Source organism: Echinops telfairi, unplaced genomic scaffold, assembly GCF_000313985.2.
Source record: "Echinops telfairi isolate 266 unplaced genomic scaffold, ASM31398v2 ScPeMD7_35;HRSCAF=133_0, whole genome shotgun sequence".
Taxonomy (NCBI): Eukaryota; Metazoa; Chordata; class Mammalia; order Afrosoricida; family Tenrecidae; genus Echinops; species Echinops telfairi.
Genome location: NW_022103932.1, coordinates 12,190 through 19,642, shown reverse-complemented (window position 1 = coordinate 19,642; position 7,453 = coordinate 12,190).

Genomic DNA, 7,453 nt, shown 5'->3' with positions numbered 1-7,453 from the left:
GATGTCCATCTGCTACCTTAATACTAAACCCTTCTACCCACTGGCCTGTGATTTTCCTGCATTTGGCATCATTGCATGTGCTGAGTGACTCTAAAGATGAATGTATGGACTAGTATTAGACATATGGGCTAATATTGGACTTATGGACTTGATCTGGACTGGGTGGGGATGTTTTCTCTACATACAATTGCTCTTTTATATAAAGCTTTTTCTTATACACATATGAGTGTGAATGAATTTGTTTCTCTAGTCAAACTGGACTAATACTGTACATGTCTCAATTGTTCTTTGCTTTCATCAAGCAAGGCTGTGTTGTCTCCAAATTGTCAGTTGCTAATGAGACTTCCTCTGATCATGATATTTTGTTCTTCAGTGGCTTACATTATTCACTTAGCATAAAGATGGAATAAGTGCGGTAGAAAGACCCAACCAGGGCACACACATTTATTGAGTTCAAACCACATAGTATCCCCCTTATTCTGTTAGAAGCACCGTCTCTTGGTTTCTGTACAGTTTCTGCATTCCTATAATTAAGTATTCTGGAATTCCCATACTTAAGAAATGTCATAAAATCATTATTTTTATGACTCACAGACTCAAATGCCCTCACATAGTAAAAAAAACAAAGGTAAACATATTTCCGGAATTTTCTGCTTTAAACCAAGGTAAATCTAATACCTTGAATTCCATATGCTCTTTAGAACCCAGCTTGAATTTCTGGCAGTTCTCTGGTTATGTACTGCTGTACTATTTTTGAATTAACTTAGCAAAATGTTACTTGTGTGTGTTATTAATGATATTTCTTAATCTTTCTTTTGATTGAACACAAATATGGATTTCTTCTAGTTAGTTGACCAGGTAGGGGGTTGCCAAATATTTTAGCACAGACAAATGAGCACTTCCATTGGTACATCAATTTGTTGAAACATTTCAATTGGTAATCCATTAATTCCTGGAGCTATGATGATTGGTGGTGAACCAAAACTTCATTTTCATCACATTCGTCTCCATGTAAGGGTATTGATATTGTCCTCTCACTGACTGCAGCACTGTATTTCAGGATCGTTTGGAAAGTGCTTTTTTATAATGATAAATGTGAAACAAATCCCCTTCACTTTGTTATTTCAGGCATAGTATACATATGTTTGCCTGATTCAAAGTGGCCAATACCAGTTTATTCCAGGTAATGCCTAGGAGATCACGCTTCATATGTTTCATTTCATTTCTGACAAATTCATATGATCCTAGATTCATACATTCCATGCTTTGATTATTAATGGATTTTTCAGCTGATTCTTCTCATTTTCTGTTGTACCCCATTGGTAAATGAATGGCCTGAAAGACTTACTCCAACTGTGCTTACTCCAGCTTTATTAAAGTCAACTCTATTTGGGGGAGACAGCTGCTTTCATTTGCATTTAGAGTGCCTAACAACCTGAAGGCCTCATCTTATGACATTATGTCAGACAATGTTTGCTGCAATGCATAAGGTTTTTTAGTTAACTTCCACCTCCGGCCCAAAGTGAACCATCATGTTATTTTCCCTAGTCTGTCTTAATCCAGAAGCTCTGCTGAAACCTTTCCACTACGGATGACCCTGTTGATATTTGAAATTCTGGTGGCATAGTTTCTAGCATCACAACCACATGCAAACCACAAAAAGATACTGACAGGTAACAAAAGGAAAACAAACAAAAAAGACCCAGTCCCACACAACCCAAACTCACCACATTGCGTCAATGCCAACGCGTGGTGAACCTGTAGTGCAGGGTAGCAACTGCTGGTTAACAGGAATATAAAGCCCTGACTTTCGCCTAAGGTACAGCTGGTGGCTTCAGACTGCTGACCTTGAGGATCACAGCCCAATGTATAACCATTATGCCACCAGGGCTCCCTGTCTAGGTAAGTGATGATATTAAGTATTAGCTCCCACAATGCCACCTCCCTACCATACTCCTTCCACCTTACCTTTCCCACCCTAACTACAAATCTAGTTATTCCTATCCAATTAATCTAATGTTCTTGAATCTGGTAAATTTACTGTGCCTTTCTTTTTGTTTGTAAAAACAATTCTACATTCTCTTCAATACTGTGATAATGTAATCTGTACACGAACATGTCCTATAATTTCCCAATACCAGGCAAAGCAGATAAAATTTGCCTCTTTGCTATCACTGTATTTCATACAACCGGATGCTCTTATGACTGTCCCATAGTACTGCAAAAAGCAAGGGCTTCAGAATCTTAAAGGGAAGGCCGTATCACAGCTCCCTCTAGGATATGAGCCAGATTTGGGGCAAATAACTTAACTCCTTTGGTCTTTTATCATGTATACAAGACTTCAGCAGCAATTTTTGGGGGGAGGGGTTAAATAATATTATATAGCATTATTTTTCTCTCATGTACTCTTAGTTTTTGAGCAGATAAAGCATATTTTTCTCCCTGGCAAGAAATTGGTAACTCGCATATAGTTGGCACTCAGTAGTTTTGAATCAATAAATGCATGCTTCTATATATAAATTAATCAAGGCCTTCATGGAAAAATATTGTAAGCCATCACCAATATTTTTTTAAGTTCATAAAAGATATTGTATTCAGAAGCTTTTATAGATACTAAGTGTAAGACAGATAATTAAACATTGCTTGGCCTCAATCTATTTTCTTTAACTTTCTCTTGGCAATTTTTCTTTCGTATGCCTGTTGGATCAATGCCCATCTTCATTTCACTGTGCCCTGCACCCTGGCCACAGGAAATCAGCTTTGAATCACGAGCTGCGGCACACAGAAGCAGTCAGCCGAGGCTGAGTTATCTGATGGCAGTTCCCTGAGAATGTTTCATAAATTCTTATTACTAAGATCCCTGGAGCCGCCCTATTTCCTACGTTTTAACGGTCCTAGTTTTTCATCAATTTCTTTAATTATCTGAGCTACTTCAGTTGTTATTACTTTCAATAAGTCAGTTCAAAGTGGCACAGTGTACAAAACAGCTATTTATAAAGACAACACGTGCACATGAAAAAGAGTGATAGGTTTTCTGTCAATTTTGCTGGGATAGGATCTTTAGTTGTTTGGAAGCAAGGCCTTCCTCTATAACATGCAGGTCATGGCCTGATGACGTCTCTCTAGGTGTGGACTAGTATATATAAATTATATATAAATAAATAGACGTTGTGCAGAATTTGCTCTCTCTCTTCTTCCTACTGGCCTGGATCCTGCAGCTGGCTTCTCGGGATGAGGGCTCGTGGCCTGCCATGTGACATGGGAGTTGCTGGCAGCTTGCCATGTACCATACCAACCTTGGATTAATTCAAGGCAGCCTCTATCTGCCTGCTTCCTGATTATTCCTCAAACTTCCTGATTCATCAGTTGGCAGCTGCATGAGTTGGGACTGGCTTCCAGTTTAGTATCTGCTCTACAGACTTGAGTTGCATTGGACTTGCCCACTCTGTGGCTGTGTTGGCCACTTTTTTTGTGTGTGAAAGAAGGTATACATTTTTCTTGATAGAAATACATTTCTAAAAAATATGTGAGAGTCACTGGGTTTTTTTTCTCCAGAAAACCCAACCTATGACATTGGTACCAAGAGTGGGGTTATAGAGGAAAAAAAATCATAAGAAGAGAGGGTGAAGGCAAGTCTGAATTTGTCTTATGGCAATCAGTGGAGTTGGCTTCTCCTTGTCCATGGTGTAGTCTAAGGAAGTCAGATAGGAACTCCACACCATGTACTAAATTGGCATCTGGAGCAGGATCTATTGCAATGGCTCCAGACTCAAAGAAATGTTTGATTCTAAGAAGTTTTATTTATTTATTCTTACCTGTAATGGACGAAGGTAATGGAATGGATGTTTAACTGCAGCTTAGGGGAGAAGGCTGCTTCTGGAGTTCCTCAAGGTAAAAGTCAGGCTGTGTAAATAAGATGGTTGAAATATGGTTGAGACTCCTAGATTTACCTAGCCAGAGGTCCAGGGCCTATGCATATGGATAGGATAGCCTTCAAAAACCAAATCCCTGACTCTTGAGCCAGTAATGACTTACAGCGACCTTATAAAAGACAGGATGGAACTGCCCCTGTGAATTTCTGAGAAAGTCACTCTTTATAGTAGTAGAAATCCCCATCTTCTCTTGCAGAGTTTCTGGTGGTTTTGAACTAGGGACCTTGTGGTTAGCAGCTCTATATATAACCATGATGCCATGGGGTAGCCTAAAGAAGGGAAAACTGAATTTGTGTGTTTTAGAAGGATTAAATAACAAGCTAATTTTAAATGGATTTTGGCTTCTTCTACTTACTGTTATAAAATAGACATATGGGAATTATGATTAGAGAGTTTTTAAGCCTGTTTTAAACTATATTTGGCTGGATTTCGCTAAACGGGGTGTTAGGACTCTCCCAGAAGAAACAATTTTCGTTTTATGCCAAGGTGGAGTAAGCTTAGAAAAGCTGAGCCCCATCCAGAATATTGAGTGTCGATGCATTTTCATTTGCAAAGGCTTGCAGACCTACTTAGTACCACCACAAGGATAGATTTACTTCTGAAGGAATAACTGTAGGGAGGGGAGAAAAAGAAGAAAAAAAAAAGACTGACTCTTTAAACCTTGAAGCAAGCAGTTTGCCTTTAGATGCACCTAGGATGGAGAACCAGCCTTCTAGGACTAAAAGTTAGAGACCCAAGAATCAGACTTTTATGCTTACCTGGAACTACTTGTGCATTGAAAGTTGGGGAAACACAGCAAGAAAGAGACCGGCTGAGTTTGGACGTGTTCCATTGACACCTGTTGACCTAATTCACAGAGACTAGACAAGAGAGAAGTCAAAGGCTGGCTGGTCTGAGGTTTACAGGGTTGTGCTGTTAGAGTCTATGGGCGTGACCTAGCCTCAGGGCTTATGGCTAATGGTCTGAAGTGAACTCCCACACTTGCTATTAATGCTCATTTCACCTAGTGAGCGGCTAGGGCTAAGTCGACCAGAACCCAACAGAATGACGAAAAAGTTGTGAGCCCTGTGAGCTGGTGCACAGCACTGCGGTCTTGCTGTGCGACCTGCTCCAGACTTGGCGTTGCTGATTGATGTGAATGCTCAGCGTTTCAGCTGCGATGAAGATGCCTCGCATCAAAGAATGCGCTCATCTCCTCAGAGTATTGGGTTGAGAGGGATGGGGAATTTAGCAACTGGATTTCTAAAATTGGGAGTGATAAGGGTATATGACCTGGTTAGCTTGGTAATTTTCAGGTGTGTATTTAGTCTCAAAATAAAGTAACACAAGAAAGGATCCTCACTGAATAGTTTTCTCTTTTCCTAATGGTCTGGGAAAGAGAAGGTGAGGAAAGATATTGATAACATTGTATAATTCAAAGGTGATTGTTAAAAGGACTAAAATTATTAGGCATCCAATATTTATCTTTTGCTATGTAAGTGGGATTAATGTTTTTGCTTTTATGCACGTTAGTTATATCATGTTAGCCAAAAAATATGATTTTGTCATTGTCTTTGTTTGAGGATTATGTATGTCTTCAGGAGATGTGTCCAGAGACTAAGCCGGCACGGGGTGAACTGTGACAGGTTTTGCGTCAAGTTAGCTGAGCCAGAATCCTCAGAGTTTTGCTGTGAGGCCTCCCCCTTAAGTTGTAGGTTATGGCCTAATGATGTCTTCTTTGGGGTGTGGACCGTTTTATATCTATAAATAGACATTGTGAAGAACTCACTCTCTCTTCTTTTTCCTGATGGCCTTGTTCCTGCATCTGGTTTCTTGGACTTGGGCCAGCAACCCAGCCTGTGGCCTGCCGAACCTGGGAACTGTTGGTAGCCTGCTGACCTTGGATTCATTCCATTTCAACGCTATCGGCCTGCCTCTGCTTTTATCCTCCTGCTTCCAGGTTCATCTGCTGGCCAGTAGATGCATGTGTTGAGAAGGGCCTCCAGCTCAGCCGTGGACTTGAGTTGGACTGGCTTGCCTGCTCTGGGACTGTTTGGGCCACTGTGTTGATAGAGATTTGTGTCATATATATATGACTGCCAGTGGTTTTATTTCCCTAGAAAACCCAGTCTAACATAATTAATAAAAAATGTAGACGATACTAAATTAATTTCCTTAAAAAGAGTAGTACACTGAAATACTTTTGCAAAACGAAATCAGAAAATTGCTTAAAACATTTTACTTTAGGTATGTCTTTCTGTTTCTCTTTCTTTTCACCTCTAATTCCTGGGGTGCAATTACACTAACGAGCTCAGTGCTCCCTGACTCAGTAAGGCACTTGGCTTCAGGGAATAAGCCCCAAAGGCAGACCGAGATCACTTACAATCTCTATGTTTGGGGATTGTTGTAATCCCTTCTAGAATTGGCGAGTAAATCATTGTAAGGGAGCTGAAGCATTTGTGACAGTTTATTTGAAAGTGGTTGAAAAGGAGATTCATTCCGGTATCTCCTTGCAGAATGTAGCCTGGTGGGTATTTGGGTAAGGGAAGAATCCTTTCTTCTGCTTGGAAAGGAAAACCCAGTATCACCCAGTATCACCAGGCCGCTATGGTATCTCTTTGCCATGTAAGTGCCCAAATTTTGTCCTCCACTATCTATTTTTGCTTTCATTCTCTCTCTCCACTCACATGACAAGAAAATGCAATAGATAGAGATATGGTATGAGACAATCGGATTCAGAGGTGATCTATAAAGTTTTCACTTTGTTGAATAATTTCAAAATATGGTCATTGAGGGAGTCTATACTATCCCTACCCTTTGTCTTCTGGGCCATAAAATGAGAGTACTGTTTAATTCGGATCTACTCAGACAATTGCAGACTTTGGAGATCTGGAGCAGAGGTAACAGTTAATCATGTGCACTGCATTCAGGACCCTTCGGAATATATCAGTTCTATTCATCTCAGCTTACGTTCATTAAGAATTATCTGAGGCATCTCTTTTAGCTAGTGTCTCATTGTTGACCCTTATCCTCAGGGAAATAATCTTTTCCATGTGTAGCTTATATGGTCATAAATGACTTAGGGATCACTAATGTAAACACATTACTTTAGTTGAATACAAGAATTTGAAATGATTAAAAAAATAAAGACAATGAATCATTATATTAGTCCCTTTAGAAATACAAAATCAAATGTGGAATAATGTAATTTAGTAATGTTAATCAGAGTTTAAGGGTCAAGATTAAATAAATTCTCACATTTTGAATACTGTGATATGTAAAGCTGCTATGTGAGAGTGCAAATGAGCGACATCTGCAGTTGGATACTGGACTACAAGGAGGTATCAAGTATGGAGAGGCAGGCAGATCAAATCAAGCACTAATTTGAATACAAATCTGTCAAATTAAAAAAAATTTTCTATCTCAATCATTTGTTGTTTTCTTACTTAACTGATCTAAATATGGATTATTTAAATTCATACTGAGTTTAATCAGTTTTCTTTTTTTTTCACAGACACTCAAGAGTTGATTACTCCATAAAA